The sequence below is a fragment of the Triticum urartu genome, chromosome 7A (genome assembly GCF_056163025.1).
Source record: "Triticum urartu cultivar PI428250 chromosome 7A, HENAU_Tu73, whole genome shotgun sequence".
NCBI lineage: Eukaryota > Viridiplantae > Streptophyta > Magnoliopsida > Poales > Poaceae > Triticum > Triticum urartu.
This window is the reverse complement of record NC_141879.1, coordinates 291,191,535-291,209,305: the sequence shown is the minus strand read 5'-3', so window position 1 is coordinate 291,209,305 and position 17,771 is coordinate 291,191,535. Positions and strand designations below refer to the sequence as shown.

At 42.3% G+C, this 17,771-nt stretch overlaps 1 long non-coding RNA gene across 1 annotated transcript; it reads right to left on the bottom strand.

The window, feature by feature from the left end:
* Positions 1 to 2,725: 2,725 nt before the first annotated feature.
* LOC125525621 (uncharacterized) lies at positions 2,726 to 6,230 on the bottom strand. The gene is made up of 4 exons (XR_007291372.2): positions 5,898 to 6,230; positions 5,701 to 5,814; positions 3,541 to 3,663; positions 2,726 to 3,161 (listed from the first exon to the last, which is right to left on the bottom strand). It is a non-coding gene; the product is annotated as an uncharacterized LOC125525621 (long non-coding RNA).
* Between the last annotated feature and the right edge of the window lie 11,541 nt (positions 6,231 to 17,771).

The window sequence follows — 17,771 nt, the reverse complement described above, 5'->3', positions numbered from 1 at the left end:
TTGGATGCACGAAATCTTAATGCAAAAGAACGTCACTTTATATTGCCACTTGTGATATGGACCTTTATTATGCAGTCCGATGCTTTTATTTCTTCCACATCACAAGATCGTATAAAGCTTATTTTCTCCACACTAATAAGTCATGCATATTTAGAGAGCAATTCTTATTGCTTGCAATGATGACAACTTACTTGAGGGATCTTACTCAATCCATAGGTAGGTATGGTGGACTCTCATGGCAAAACTGGGTTTAGGGATATTTGGAAGCACAAGTAGTATTTCTACTTGGTGCAAAGAAATTGGCTAGCAAGAGAGGGAAAGGCAAGCTCAACATGTTGGATGATCCATGACAATATAATTTATCTCAGATGTAAGAAAACATAACCCATTACATTGTCTTCCTTGTCCAACGTCAACTCTTTAGCATATCATACTTCAATGAGTGCCCACAATTATAAAAGATGTCCAAGATAGTATATTTATACGTGAAAAGCTCTCTTTCTTTATTACTTCCTATTAATTGCAACGATGACCAAGACTATGTTTGTCAACTCTCAACAACTTTTATTCATCATACTCTTTATATGTGAAGTCACTACTCCCCATAAGATCCATATGATCTCTTTATTTCTTTTTATTTCTTCTCTTTTATTCTATTCCCTCAAGATCATAGAAAAACAATCAAGCCCTTGACTCAACACTAATCTTTATTATATATAGCTCATGGACTCGATTACATAGAAGGATCATAAAGCAAAACTCGCAACTAGATCATACCAAAACTTTATTCTACTAGATCAAGATATTACCAAAAGGACCGAACTAAGAAAAATGGTAAAGATAAAAGTGATGGTGATACGATACCGGGGCACTCCCCCAAGCTTGGCAGTTGCCAAGGGGAGTGCCCATACCCGTGTGTTTATGTGTCCTTCTTCGGGGGTGGTGATGTGATATTCTTGGCGATGATGCCCCTCAGGATACGATTCTCTTCTTCGAGCTTATTGACTTGCTGCTTGAGGTCCATTATTTCCTTACGGAGCTTGCCCGTGACGGCTAAACCTCCCTTCACCCAAGGATGTTGCATAGCCGTGGGAGAACAAGTAACACTATTTTTCATATTTTCATAAGAAAGAAATCTAACATTGGAAGGGATGACCGAGTTTGGAATAGCTGAGCTCTGTAGTTCCCCCATAGTGAATCCCGCTCGGAAACAAGAAGTAACTTCTTCATCCTCCTCCATGGCATCTATCCTTTTCAAATCGTCCTCCATCTCTTCCTCAGTTGATGGCCCAAAGTGGTTAGCATTGCTATTTGCTCTTGGCCCCGGTGTCGGATGAGACACCCGACTCTCCCCGACTGACTCTTGAGAAGACATCTTACTCTAAATCTGTAGCAGAAACAACTCGAAACAAAGACAGAGGATATTTGCGTGATACAGTGGTCAAAACCTTCGGGAGATATGAATTTTTACGGACAAAAAGAAGTATCGTGCAAGAAAACGGAGTTCGGAGAGCTCAAGAGGTGCCCATGAGGTAGGGGGCGCGCCTAGGGGGATAGGGCGCGCCCTCCACCCTCGTGGAAGCCTCGTGTCTTTTCCGGTCTGCTTCTTATTTTCCTATTTTCTTAACTATTCCAAAACGGAGAAAAATTGCCATTAGAACTGTTTTGGAGTCGGTTTACTTACCGTACCACATACCTATTCCTTTTCGGAGTCTAAAACGTTCTGGAAAGTGTACCTTATGTATTCCTCCGGGGTTACAGTTTCAATAACATTAGTGTCAACATTTATAGGATTACCTAAGATATAATGTTTGATTCTTTGACCGTTCACCACCCTCGGATTTGTGCCTTCGAACTTGTTGATTTTTATGGCACCGGAACGGTAGACCCCCTCGATGATGTAAGGACCTTCCCATTTAGAGAGGATTTTGCCTGCAAAAAATCTTAAATGAGAGTTGTATAATAACAATACATAATCACCTACATTAAACTCACGTTTTGTATCTTTTTTCATGCCATCTTTTAACTTTTTCTTTAAATAGTTTGGCATTCTCATAAGCCTGGGTTCTCCATTCATCAAGTGAGCTAATGTCAAAAAGCCTCTTCTCACCAGCCAGTTTGAAGTCATAGTTGAGCTCTTTAATAGCCCAATATGCCTTATGTTCTAATTCAAGAGGTAAGTGACATGCTTTACCATAAACCATTTTATACGGAGACATACCCATAGGATTTTTATATGCAGTTCTATAAACCCATAATGCATCATCAAGTTTCTTGGACCAATTCTTTCTAGATCTATTAATAGTCTTTTGCAAAATTAATTTAAGCTCTCTATTCTTAAGTTCTACTTGACCACTAGACTCTGGATGATATGGAGATGCAATTATATGATTAACATCATACTTAGCAAGCATTTTATGAAAAGCACCATGAATAAAATGTGAATCACCACTATTAGGAAAAACCTTACCAGTAGCGTAGGTTTTTGGACTACTAGTAGCGTAGGCTCCCACGCTACTGCTATGACGCTACAACTATTTTTTAGCAGTAGCGTGCCCCACGCTACAGCTAAAAAGTTAGTAGTAGCGCGCGCAACCCACGCTACTACTATTCCTAACCCACGCTACTACTATTCCTAAGTACTAGTAGAATGCCCTTCTTCCCCCACGCTACTGCTAAGTAATTAAATTTTTTTTAAAAAAGTTAGATGCAATATTTATGGATGGAAATCAAGACACATCTAGTGCAAAGGTCACAGAACCATCATAGCACTTGCAGCATTCATGTATACAACATTGAAAATCTGAACTCAAAGAAATCATGAGATCCCATTTATACATCAGATGCACACAACCATCACGAAAGGTGGGTACCTTCCCTAGCGTCCCACCACCAACCTAACCAGACCACTTTTCTAAATGTATCTACCAAGGAGTCGAGGTCCTTCACCTCGGCATCCTCCAGACGGTGGCATCAAGGTCCTCCACCTCGGCAACCTCCTGACGGTGGCGTCAAGGTCCTCCACCTCGTCGACCTCCGGCGTCACAATCACCTGGACAATCATCTGTGTGACACAGTCACCGGGCTTCATGGTGAAGTCCGTCTCCGAATTGTTGAAGAGCACGATGCCCACCGGGTGCGGTAGTCCGTGACGATCACCCCTGCGCCCATGTCGAGAAAGTGAAAACTGCTTGTTAGTTCTTGTCCTTGTGTAGATCCGGTAGGGTATTTTCTTCATTTATCAATCTCTTTTAGTCTTTTATGAATCTTCGAAACAGAAACGCACCTACTAAATGCATACCCTAGCTATACGTGTTCATGCTATCTTGTTCAACATTCTGTTCAACATCTATTGTTGCATGGATAGGGAAATAGACAACCAAGGACTTCAGAAAATCAATTCCCACTGTTTTTTCAAAACAGGGAATAGGCAAAGTCTATTTTGAATTTTGATATTCCATGCCAACTTCAAGTATATATGCTACCATGTAATCTTGGAACGTGGATCAAAAATGAGATTTCAGGCTTTGTCAACCTTACCATGATCAGTACTAAATTCTCTAGGCTGCTCAACCTTTCCTTGTAGGGATCATTTCTTTCACCTAGTATCTCGTTGTTAAGTTTGGGAAGAAACCTACTTACGTTCAGATAGTCATCCATATCCTGAAGAAAAACATAGTATACATTTTCAGTGACTCACAATATATCATCGACTATTGCTCTGGTTTACTCTAAGAATAATTGTTAAAGATCAGCCAATGTCTTCTTACAATCTTCCACTCTGTGAAGTAGTAGTAAAAACTGAAAGCGAAAAACTGAGTGATTTCTATTAACAAGACATCGCCTATGTAATATTGTATTGAAACAGACAAACTGAAATATTAGAACAATCTTATTATCTACTGAACACCGACCCTCACTTGTTAATCTTGTTCAGATGTTCACTTACTGCACATCTAAACATCTGCATACAGCTACAAACATGCTTCTGATGACCAAACATATTTTTTCATCAATTAGATTTACATGGCACATTTTTTCCCCATCAGTTAGCTACAAGACTCTACATACATACATGCAAAGCAATTTTCACCAAGAATCAGCTCCTTGCATATATAATGAATTAATTTTCCGTATTATTCTTAATGACAATTTTATAAAAATCAAAAACTACTTTATTTTGAGGTTGTACTTGCAAGTTATATATACTATTCATAAATAAAAAGAAACAGCAGGTGCAGTGTTGTACTTGCAACACAAGCAGAGCACTGAAGCTCAAAATGGAAAACCACTTGGCCAACAGCAAGAAGACAGGGGCATTTATGAATGACCATTTAATATTGTAGGACACAGAGAACTCCTAACAGAACCCTCAGTCGTTGAACAAATTTAATTCTAAATAAAAGGAATACACATTTATGCAGTATGAGATCATGTTAATTGGTTGCAAGACTGAAGATGGTCCAATGCTAGTGCCATCAGAACTGAGCTATTCAAATTCAGGATACTGAAATGTGAAAACAGTGTGCAGATTACTACTATCCATGGTGGAAAGTAAAAGGGACCCAATATATAACTTAAATACAACCTAGTTAGTTAGTGGAGCTTAATTCATCAGCCACATTAGTACGGACATTACAAATTGCCATAAGCAAAGCAGCAGCTACATGCGGGGCTAATAAGCAGTTGATACGCCACAACAATACAGACAGATTGCGCGGACACAAACATTAGTCCATCCACGATATGATTAGAAAGTTAGTAGCATAATGCATCAAGCATGCTTACTAACTTAGTAGCCACCAGCACAATATTCTGCCGCTTATAATATAAATTTGATTATAACAAGAGGAGAAGAGGGGGTGAGAAGAGTTTCCTGACGACATGATTAGCTGGTCCGGCAATAGGGAACTTCAAATACTCAGTATCCCATTCAATTTTGACTACTCATGAATTTTGTGGCATCAAATGTGTCAAGCTAAAAAAATCATAAAGAAGCTATACTATGATAACCCAAGCTGACTGCAATTTGTGAAATCACAAATAGCATTAGTTGACATAAAGCTTTGTGCTGATCACAATTTAACTTCATTTTAAAATCCCAGTCACCTCCATTTGTTCACCCATGCCCTTTATCAGCAGCTCAGCTGCCACTAAGTCAACACCACACCTTTTGTGGTCCAGGCTATCTATCCTATAACAGTGCATGACTGAATTCATGACACAAGGTAGTTACAGAACAATGAAAGAATGCCGAAACACATAAACAAGAATTGGCATTTCTTGCTTCCTTAAGAAGGTTTGCCATAAACATAGCTGAGCTAATTTAGGTAGATTAGATTATTGTTATTTGTAAAATAAAAATGCCATTGCATCGCATTTAAGTAAAATTCAGCTCTAAGTATTGCACTCCTACATTATACAGTGGATAAACATACATTGAGAACCTGAACAACTAAAAATACAACATCTATTATATACAGGAAGAACAATGCATAAATAAGTGTCTGTGAATAATTAAAAAAACTTCAATGTAAATTACTATTTTTGATAAATAAATGAAGATAAAATAGCAGCAGCATGTGCAAGCTAACCTAATTAAAGATTCGGTTTTCTCCTCTTTGAAGATAAAAGAGTTTCAGTTTGGTTGTGACACCTAACGCCATTAATCCAGGCAGAGCATGAGAGGGAGAGAGGGACCTTGAAGAGTAGGAAGAAGCAAACCCGGAGGAGCAGTGGTCTTCTCTTCACTTGTAGGTGGAGCCCTGTGCGTGACCCCCATGGAGAAGAGAACAAGGATGGAACCCTGCTGCCCTGTGCATGAGGAATCAAGGAAATCAGGGAAGGTATCCAAGATGGTCTAGGAAATCAAGGATAGAGCCCTGCTGCCCTGCTACCTTGGCTTGACGATTTGCAGGTCCGCTCCATCCACTGGGCCATCTCCGTCGAGGTCGTGGCGGATGGATCTAACCTACACGGCCGATCTTCCTCCCGCTTGCCTTGTCTTCCCTAGTGATGAGATGGGGGAAGGAGGAGACGGTGTGGGGGGCGTCCATGGAAGAGATGGATCCACGGGCAAAAGGGAGAGAAAGTGTGGGGATGGTGGCCGGCGGTGATGGGGAAGAAGGCGGAACATGGCACCGAGGTTGGATCTGGATCAGAGTAGGGAGGAAGGGGGGAGAGAGAGAGAGAGAACGTGACGAGGGAGAGAGGGGGAAAAGGGAGACAGGCAGGTGTGGTGCGCTTAGTTGTAGCGCATGTCGGTGAACCGCGCTATCACTAAGTTTGTAGTGGTAGCACGGTCTGGGGAACACACGCTACTACTATGGCCAGTCCCGAGGGCATGACGAGAACCACTTAGTAGTAGCGCGGCTAGACAAAACCAACGCTACTGCTAAGTTATACCAGTAGCGTGTTTGGTACCCAGCGCTACTGGTAATTACCAGTAGCGTGGTGGTCCAAACAGATGCTACTAGTAAATTTCTACCTATAAGCTATTTTCTAGTAGTGCACCATCAGTCATTAAGTATCTAGGGACTCCAAACCTCAAAAAAATAACTTCTTTAAGCATCTTAATAGAGGTGTTATGATCAGCATTACTAGTTGGAATGGCCTCTACCCACTTAGTAATGTAATCAACAACAACTAAAATATGTGTGTACCCATTAGAGGAAGGAAAAGGCCCCATATAATCAAAGCCCCAAACATCAAATGGTTCAATAACAAGTGAATAATTCATAGGCATTTCTTGACGTCTACTAAAATTACGAATTTTTTGACATTCATCACAAGACAAAACAAACTTACGGGCATCCTTGAAGAGAGTAGGCCAATAAAAACCGGATTGCAATACCTTATGTGCAGTTCTGTCTCCAGCATGGTGTCCTCCATAAGCCTCAGAGTGACACTTGCGTAGGATCTGTTCCTCTTCATGCTCAGGTACACAACATCTAATAACACTATCTACTCCTTCTTTATAAAGATGTGGGCCATCCCAAAAGTAGTGTCTTAAATCATAGAAGAACTTTTTCTTTTGCTGGTATGTGAAACTAGGTGGTATAAATTTAGCAACAATGTAATTAGCATAATCAGCATACCATGGAGCAGTACGAGAGGCATTTATGACAGCTAATTGTTCATCAGGAAAGCTATCATCAATAGGTAGTGGGTCATCAAGAACATTCTCTAACCTAGAAAAGTTGTCTGCAACGGGGTTCTCAGCTCCTTTTCTATCAATAATATGCAAATCAAATTCTTGAAGCAAGAGAACCCATCTAATAAGTCTAGGTTTAGCATCTTTCTTTTCCATAAGATATTTAATAGCAGCATGATCAGTGTGAACAGTTACTTTAGAATCAACAATATAAGGTCTAAACTTATCACAAGCAAATACAACTGCTAAAAATTCTTTTTTAGTAGTAGCATAATTTCTTTGGGCACTGTCTAGAGTTTTACTAGCATATTGAATAACATTTAATTTCTTATCAACTCTTTGTCCTAGAATAGCCCCTACAGCCTAATCACTAGCATCACACATAATTTCAAATGGTAAATTCCAATCAGGAGGTTGAACAATAGGTGTAGAAACCAAAGCGTTCTTAAGTATTTGAAATGCTTCTACACATTCATCATCAAAGACAAAAGGGACATCTTTTTGTAAGAGATTAGTCAGAGGCCGAGAAATTTTAGAGAAGTCCTTAATGAACCTCCTATAAAAACTGGCATAACCAAGGAAACTTCTTATACCTTTAATGTCCTTGGGACATGGCATCTTTTCAATAGAATCAACCTTAGCTTTATCAACTTCAATACCTCTTTCTGAAATTTTATACCCCAAGACAATACCTTCATTAACCATAAAGTGACACTTCTCCCAATTCAAGACAAGATTAGTTTCTTCACATCTCTGCAAAACTCGATCAAGGTTGCTTAAGCAATCATCAAAATAAGTCCCATAAATAGAGAAATCATCCATGAATACCTCAACAATATTTTCACGGAAGTCAGAGAATATAGCAGTCATACATCTTTAAAATGTAGCAGGTGCATTACATAAACCAAAAGGCATGCGTCTATAAGCAAAGGTACCGAAAGGGAAAGTAAAAGTTGTCTTTTCTTGATCCTCTTTTGACACATGCATTTGGGAGAAACCAGAATAACCATCTAGAAAGCAAAAATGTGTATGTTTGGATAATCTTTCTAGCATTTGATCAATAAAAAGTAAAGGGTAATGATCCTTTTTAGGTGCTTTATTTAATTTGCGGAAATCAATTACCATCCTATAACCTTTAACAATTCTTTGTGGGATCAATTCATCTTTATCATTAGGAACAACAGTAATACCTCCCTTCTTAGGGACACAATGGACAGGACTTACCCACTGACTATCAGCAACGGGATAAATTATACCTACCTCAAGAAGGTTTAGTATTTCTTTTTTTACCACTTCTTTCATCTTAGGATTTAACCATCGTTGGTGATCAACAACCGGTTTGGCATCCTTCTCCAATTTTATTTTGTGCTGGCATAAAGTGGGATTAATGCCCTTAAGATCATCGAGAGTATATCTAATAGCAGTACATTGCTTCTTCAGAGTTTTTAATAATTTCTTTTCTTCATGCTCTGAAAGGTTAGCACTAATAATAACATGATATATCTCTTTCTCATCGAGATAAGCATATTTAAAAGTATCAGGTAAAGGTTTAAGCTCAAACACAGGATCACCCTTAGGTGGAGGGGGATCCCCTAGGATTTCAACAGGCAAGTTGTGTTTCAAAATAGGTCCTTATTTAAAGAATACTTCATCTATTTTCCTTCTTTCATTCATAAACATATCATTTTCATGGTCTAGCAAATATTGTTTTAAAAGATCAGTAGGAGGCACGACAATAGAAGCAAGACCAATAATTTCATCTTTACTAGGCAATTCTTTATCATGGGGTTGTCTACGAAATTTAGAAAAATTAAACTCATGAGACATATCCCCTAAACCAACAGAAACAATATCCTTATTGTAGTCTATCTTAGCATTAACAATATTCAAGAAGGGTCTACCAAATATAATGGGACAAAAGTCATCTTGTGGGGAACCAAGAACAAGAAAATTAGCAGGATATTTAACTTTCCCACACAAGACTTCAACATCTCTAACAATCCCAACTGGTGAAATAGTATCTCTATTGGCAAGCTTAATTGTAACATCTATATCTTCTATCTCAGCAGGTGCAATATCATGCGTAATTTCTTTGTATAAGGAATGATGTATTGCACTTGCACTAGCACCCATATCACATAAGCCATGATAGCAATGATCTCCTATTTTAACAGAAATAACAGGCATGCCTACAACATGTCTATGTTTATTTTTAGTATCTGGTCTAGCAATTCTAGCAGATTCATTGCAGAAGTAAATAACATGCCCATCAATATTATCGGCCAAGAGATCTTTAACCATAGCAACACTAGGTTCAACCTTAATTTTCTCAGGGGGTTTAGGTGTCTTAATATTACTTTTGTTAAGCACAGTTGAAGCTTTAGCATGATCCTTTATTCTAACAGGGAAAGGTGGTTTCTCAATATAAGAAGTAGGAACAACAGGATCATTATAAGTGATAGTCTTTTCTTAAACTTTAATAGGTGAAACTACTTTTACTTCAATGGGAGGATTATATTTAAACCACTTCTCCTTAGAGATGTCAACATGAGTAGCAAAGGATTCACAGAAAGAAGCTACTATCTCAGAGTCAAGTCCATATTTAGTGCTAAATTCATAGAAAGCATCGGTATCCATAAAGATTTAACACAATCAAACTTAGGTGTTATACCTGACTCCTTACCTTCGTCGAGGTCCCAATCTTCAGAGTTGCGTTTAATTCTTTCCAATAAATCCCATTTGAATTCAATAGTCTTCATCATAAGAGATCGAGTACAAGACGTATCGAGCATGGAGCGATTACTGAGAGAAAGCCGAGCATAATTTTTTTGAATAATAATTTCTTTTGAGAGATCATGATTGTGGCATGAATATAACATTGACTTAAGCCTCCCCCAAGCTTGAGCGATGCTTTCTCCTTCGCGAGGCCAAAAATTATATATATATAATTACGATCACGATGAACAAGATGCATATGATAAAACTTCTGATGAAATTCCAATTTCAATCGTTGGTAGTTCCATGATCCAATATCAGCACATAGCCTCAACCATGTAAATGCATCTCCCTTCAAAGATAAAGGGAAGACCTTATTCTTGATAACATCCTCGGGCATACCTGCAATCTTAAATAATCCACAAACTTCATCCATATAGATTAGGTGCAAATCGGGATGTAATGTTCCATCACCTGTGAAAGGATTAGCTAGCAGTTTCTCTATCATACCTGAAGGAATTTCAAAGCAAACATTTTCGGTAGGTTCAGTAGGTTGAGGAGCAACTCTTTTCTCTACTGGTCGGGGTGAAGATACCCCGAACAAGCCCCTCAAAGGATTATGTTCCATAGTAAGAAGTGAAAGTAAATTTCAGCATAGTACTATATGAATTTTTCATTACCAAATTACACCTACCAAAGGCGCTTCACTCCCCGGCAACGGTGCCAGAAAAGAGTCTTGATGACCCACAAGTGTAGGGGATCTATCGTATCCTTTCTAATATGAAAGAGTGTCGAACCCAACGAGGAGCGGAAGGAAATGATAAGCAGTTTTTAGTAAGGTATTCTTTGCAAGCATTGAAATTATCGGTAACAGATAGTTTTGTGATAAGGTAATTTGTACCGAGTAACACGTAATGCAAGTAAATAAGGTGCAGCAAGATGGCACAATCCTTTTATAGCAAAGGAAAAGCCTGGACAAACTCTTATATAAAGGGAAGCGCTCCCAAGGACACATGGGAATTATCGTCAAGCTAGTTTTCATCACGTTCATATGATTCGCGTTCGGTACTTTGATAATTTGATATGTGGGTGGACCGGTGCTTGGGTACTGCCCTTACTTGGACAAGCATCCCACTTATGATTAACCCCTATTGCAAGCATCCGCAACTACAACAGAAGTATTAAGGTAAACCTAACCATAGCATGAAACATATGGATCCAAATCAGCCTCTTACAAAGCAACACATAAACTAGGAATTAAGCTTCTGTCACTCTAGCAACCCATCATCTACTTATTACTTCCCAATGCCTCCCTCTAGGCCCAAATAATGGTGAAGTGTCATGTGGTCGACGTTCACATGACACCACCAGAGGGATGATAACATACATCTCATCAAAATATCGAACGAATACCAAATTCACATGACTACTTATAGTAAGACTTCTCCCATGTCTTCAGGAACAAACGTAACTACTCACAAAGCATATTCATGTTCTTAATCAGAGGGGTATTAATATGCATAATGGATCTGAACATATGATCTTCCACCAAGTAAACCAACTAGCATCAACTACAAGGAGTAATCAACACTACTAGCAACCCACAAGTACCAATCTGAGGTTTGGATACAAAGATTGGATACAAGAGATGAACTAGGGTTTGAGATGAGATGGTGCTGGTGAAGATGTTGTAGGATCGAAAGTATGTCTAGAGGGGGGGGGTGATTAGACTACTTGACCAAATAAAAATGTAGCCTTTTCCCAATTTTAAGTCTTGGCAGATTTTAGCAACTTAGCACAAACTAGTAATCAACCTACAAATGCAATTTTAAGAGTATAGCAGCGGAATGTAAAACAATTGCATATGAAGGTAAAGGAAGGAGTTTGGAGGGAGCAAACGCAATGTAGACACGGAGATTTTTGGCGTGGTTCCGATAGGTGGTGCTATCGTACATCCACGTTGATGGAGACTTCAACCCACGAAGGGTAATGGTTGAGCGAGTCCACGGAGGGCTCCACCCACGAAGGGTCCACGAAGAAGCAACCTTGCCTATCCCACCATGGCCATCGCCCATGAAGGACTTGCCTCACTAGGGTAGATCTTCATGAAGTAGGCGATCTCCTTGCCTGTAAAAACTCCTTGGTTCAACTCCACAGTCTTGACGGAGGCTCCCAAGTGACACCTAGCCAATCTAGGAGAAACCACTCTCCAAAAGGTAATAGATGGTGTGTTGATGATGAACTCCTTGCTCTTGTGCTTGAAATGATAGTCTCCTCAACACTCAACTCTCTCTCATAGGATTTGATTTGGTAGAAAGATGATTTGAGTGGAAAGCAACTTGAGAAAGGCTAGAGATCAAGATTTATGTGGTTAGATTGGAATATCTTGACCTCAACACAAGTGTAGGTGGTTCTCTCTCAGGAAATGTGTGACGCCCCCGATTCAATCGTACACTAATCATACACGCAAACATGTACGATCAAGATCAGGGACTCACGGGAAGATATCACAACACAACTCTACAAACAAAATAAGTCATACAAGCATCATATTACAAGCCAGGGGCCTCGAGGGCTCGAATACAAGAGCTCGATCATAGACGAGTCAGCGGAAGCAACAATATCTGAGTACAGACATAAGTTAAACAAGTTTGCCTTAAGAAGGCTAGCACAAACTAGGATACAGATCGAAAGAGGCGCAGGCCTCCTGCCTGGGATCCTCCTAAACTACTCCTGGTCGTCGTCAGCGGGCAGCACGTAGTAGTAGGCACCTCCGGTGTAGTAGGAGTCGTCGTCGACGGTGGCGTCTGGATCCTGGGCTCCAACATCTGGTTGCGACAACCAGGTAGAAGGGATAGGGGGAAAAGAGGGAGAAAGCAACCGTGAGTACTCATCCAAAGTACTCGCAAGCAAGGAGCTACACTACATATGCATGGGTAAATGTGTAAAGGGCCATATCGGTGGACTGAACTGCAGAAAGCCAGAATAAGAGGGGGGGATAGCTAATCCTGTCGAAGACTACGCTTCTGGCCACCTCCATCTTGCAGCATGTAGAAGAGAGTAGACTGAAGTCCTCCAAGTAGCATCGCATCGCATGGCATAACCCTAACCGATGATCCTCCCCTCGTCGCCCTGTGAGAGAGCGATCACCGGTTGTATCTGGCATTTGGAAGGGTGTGTTTTATTAAGTATTCGGTTCTAGTTGTCATAAGGTCAAGGTACAACTCCAAGTCGTCCTGTTACCGAAGATCACGACTATTCGAATAGATTAACTTCCCTGCAGGGGTGCACCACATATCCCAACACGCTCGATCCCATTTGGCCGGACACACTTTCCTGGGTCATGCCCGGCCTCGGAAGATCAACACGTCGCAGCCCTACCTAGGCACAACAGAGAGGTCAGCACGCCGGTCTAAATCCTATGGCGCAGGGGTCTGGGCCCATCGCCGATTGCACACCTGCACGTTGCGTATGCGGCCGGAAGCAGAACTAGCCCCCTTAATACAAGAGCAGGCTTACGGTCCAATCCGGCGCGCGCCACTCAGTCGCTGACGTCACGAAGGCTTCGGCTGATACCACGAAGTCGAGTGCCCATAACTGTCCCCGTGTAGATGGTTAGTGCGTATAGGCCAGTAGCCAGACTCAGATCAAATACCAAGATCTCGTTAAACGTGTTAAGTATCTACGAACGCCGACCAGGGACAGGCCCACCTCTCTCCTAGGTGGTCTCAACCTGCCCTGTCGCTCCGCCACAAAGTAACAGTCGGGGGCCGTCGGGAACCCAGGCCCACCTCTACCGGGATGGAGCCACCTGCCCCTTCAGCCCCCATCTCCGAACAGTATCATAAGTAATGTAAATATGTAAAGTATATAGTATATGCCCGTGATCACCTCCCTAAGTGATCACGGCCCAGTAGTATAGCATGGCAGACGGACAAGAGTGTAGGGCCACTGATGGAACACTAGCATCCTATACTAAGCAGTAGGATAGCAGGTAATGGTAACAACAGTAGTAGCAAGGATAGGCTATGCATCAGGATAGGAATAACGGAAAGCAGTAACATGCTACACTACTCTAATGCAAGCAGTATAGAGAAGAGTAGGCGATATCTGGTGATCAAAGGGGGGGCTTGCCTGGTTGCTCTGGCAAGAGAGAGGGGTCGTCAACTCCGTAGTCGTACTGGGTAGCAGCGGTGTCGGTCTCGGTGTCTAGCGGAAGAAGAGGGGGAAGAAACAATGAATACAATGCAAACAGATGCATAATGATGCATGACAAAGCAAAGCGTGATGCTAGGCGTGCCCCAACGAGGTATGAGGTGATACCTGTGAAGGGGGGAAACATCCGGGGAAGTATCCCCGGTGTTTTGCGTTTTCGGACAGATGAACCGGAGGGGGAAAGTTGCATGTTTGCTATGTTAGGGATGTCTGGCGGACGAACGGGCTGCGCATCCGGATTCGTCTCGTCGTTCTGAGCAACTTTCATGTAGAGAGTATTTCCATCCGAGTTACGGATTAAAAGATATGATTTTTAAAAGAATTTATTAATTTCTGGAATTTAATTATTTATTTTATTTAATTCGAAAATGAATTTATGACATCAGCATGATGTAATGCTGACGTCAGCAGTCAACAGGGGTTGACTGGTCAACCTGACCAGTGGGTCCCACTGGTCAGTGACACATTTTAATTAGACATATTAATTAACCTAATTAGTATTAATTAGGGGGGTGGGCCCCACTGTCATTGACTGATTAACTAAGACAGATTAACTAGTTTAATTGGTAATTAGGTTAATCTAATCAGTATTAGTTAAGTTAATTAATTTATTTAATTAATTAACTGATTAATTAATATTTTTATTATTTTCTTTTAATCTTTCTTTTTGAAACGTTCTGGGGCTGGGCCCCGTTTGGCAGTGGCCCAGAGGGGCGATGCGGTTTACAGGCGCTAGCGGGCGCCGGGTCTCGGGCGTCGCCCGAGCGAGGGGGGAAGCGAGGCAAGGCCAGTGGCAAACGCCGGCGAGGAGCGTGGCGCAGGGAGAGGCGCAGCGCGCGGCCGGACGAGGAGGGGTAAGGCGAAGGCCATGGCAGAGCTGGGCGGTCGTGGCGAGGCGCCGACCGTGGCCGCGAGCGGTGAAGGCGCGGGTCGCGGCAGAGGCAAGGCCACGGCGGGGCCGGGAAGCAGCGGGCGGGCACTGGCTGCACGGGGTGTGGGCGAGGCACAGGCATGACTCTGGGCCAGCATGCGGTAGGAGCCGCGGTTCGGGGCAACTGGCGCGGGCGAAGCACGGCCACAGTGGCCTTGGGCGCGGGAAGGTGGTGTGGAGCGGCGAGCACGACGAGCGTGGCACAGCCGGGTGGCCGCGGACGCGCAGCGACGGGCGTGGCGAGAAAGGGCGATGGTGGCGGACGGGCGTGGTGCGAGGAACGAGATAGAGACGTGGGAAAGCGGGGATCGAGGGCGCGCTCACCGGGCCCTGTAGGCGTGCAACAGCGTGCTCGGGGAGGGCTCGACGGTGGCATGCGCCGGCGATGCGGACGGCGTCCTCGGGCGCGAGTAGATCCGTCGAGGGAGAGGGAGAGGGGAGCGCGAGATGGCGGAGCCGTCAAGGGCGACGTCGGAGCCGGCGAGGTGGTCCCGGGCGGCGGCGAGCGTTGGGCGTCGGGGTCGACGGGATCGGGGCCGATCCCGATCCAGATCGGTGGGGGAGAAGGGATGGTGGGGGGGGAGTGGGGTGCGGTTAGGGTTTCGGTCGTGCTGACCGGGGGGTTGTAGGCTGGGGCGCTGGGTGGGCCGGCCCATTCGGGCGGCTGGGGCCAGCTGGGCCACTTGGCCCAGCGGAACAGGGGGGTTCTATTTCCCCCTCTTTTTGTTTGTTTGTTTGTTTGTTTGTTTTGTTTTACTTTTTTTTGTTTTAATTTTATTTCCTAATTTGTTTTAGTTTGGTAAAATATCCAATTAGCACCTAACATAGTAACATTAATTATACCAGTGCCACAACAACTTTGGCACCTAGCTAAATAGCTTATTATTTTGTAAAATATATTAGGAGTATAACTAATTGTTTTTGCTGTTGTTTTAATCACCTTAGGGTATTTAATTATTTTATAAAGATGTTGTTTCTCCACCAATAATATCCATGATTTATTTGTCACATTAAGAACATTTTAGTTTTTACTTTCGATAACTTTAATTGTTTGACTTGACTTTAAATTTGAATTTGAACGAGATTTGAATCATCGCAAGATTAACAACAGTAATCGTGGTGACGTGGCATCATTAGCAGAGGTTTACTGTAGCGTAACTATCCGGGCGTCACAATTCTCCTCCACTACAAGAAATCTCGTCCCGAGATTTAAGAGGTGGAATAAGGGGGAAATGTTTGGTTACGAAATTCTAACGAATCTTCTTGGTCTTGGATGCTCTTCACAAAGAGGTCGATCCATTATGTTGATGTCTTCATTCCTCTGCTTCAGGGCATCATGATGAAGTCGTCATCCTTTCTTCGGGGGTTCCATCGTACTTACGTAAAAGGATAATGGGTGTCTTCGGAAGAACTGGCCTCTAGAAGGTCGCTTATCTGGTAGATAACACCAGGAAAGGTGGCGAAAAGTAACTCTCGAATTGTAACTGAAGAAAATTTCGAGAGCAAAGTAAGAAGGTACCATGAGAAGTTTCGATCGGGCAGGCAATCGTTCGATGCCTGAAACAGGGCGTGTTAGGGGTTTCATGGAACGGGAATAAGTATTGTGTCTGATAACAGAATTGCTGATCCTCTCGAAAGGTGGCTCGTGAATTACTTACGAGGCCAAGTGCGAGGAACAACCTTGGGAACAGGGGTTTGCATAGGGGAGTCAGGTTTCGATCCTGCGGAACTGTGGGTTATGGGCCCACCATGTGGGTTAAGAGTAGGAAGAGGGGTGATGTCCTGCATGATCATATAAGGAAGGCATGTCAGAGAGTAACCGGTCAGTTATGTTGGCAACAAAGTCGGTACCAAGGGCGAGGGACGAAGAGAACCATTTTCCTGCTCGTTGAAACGAGGCGGACCAATAGGCAAAGTTCTCGTCCATCGGTGGTTGCCGGGATGTCACCAACAATAGTAACAGGGTGTTACTGACAGAATTGTACAACGAGGTGTTTACGTAAGCAGGGAAATATTACTGCTTATATATTATAGATCACAAGGAGGTTTAAACAAACCAATGGAAGGAAAATGTGATCATCAGATCAAACAGAACAGTGGAAAGGATAATGTGTTTGACACATATACCAGGGGTATACCCTTCCCAAGGACAAGCAGAGCATGATATCCATGACAGATATAATGTAGAAAACCTTTTGGGTAGGGGAGAGAAATTTCATGACATTATCCATACAACGATGTTTGGATAATTTGATTAAGAAAATTTAGCATTGTGCTTCAGGTGTTCTTATCGATGATAGGAGTACCACATACATGCTTCGAGATAGCACTGACATGGTCTTCAAACAAAGGTCGCGCTTTGGATATACAAAAGATTCATCAGGAACAATTTATAGAATAAATATTACAATTTCCTCATGGAAGAATGGATAATCTTGCTGAAAAGGAATCTATAACAACAGGGCCTCCGGCCGGGTATGCTAAGCACGTCATCCTGGGTATAAAAGATGGTAATACTCCAAGGTAAAGAGGAACAAATGTTGGATAGCAAGGAACTCAAGGTATAACACAGAACAAGAACAAGTTTTGTGTTGGAGGGAATGCAATAATGTTGTCGATGATAATCCAAATCATCGAGGGCAAAGGATGGTATTTCCCACCAAAAATTCGATAGATATCTTGGAAGACCTTAGTATGCTGATGATGATCATGACACATTTGTCGAGAGGTTTCAAGAAGATGTAACCGATCAGCGAT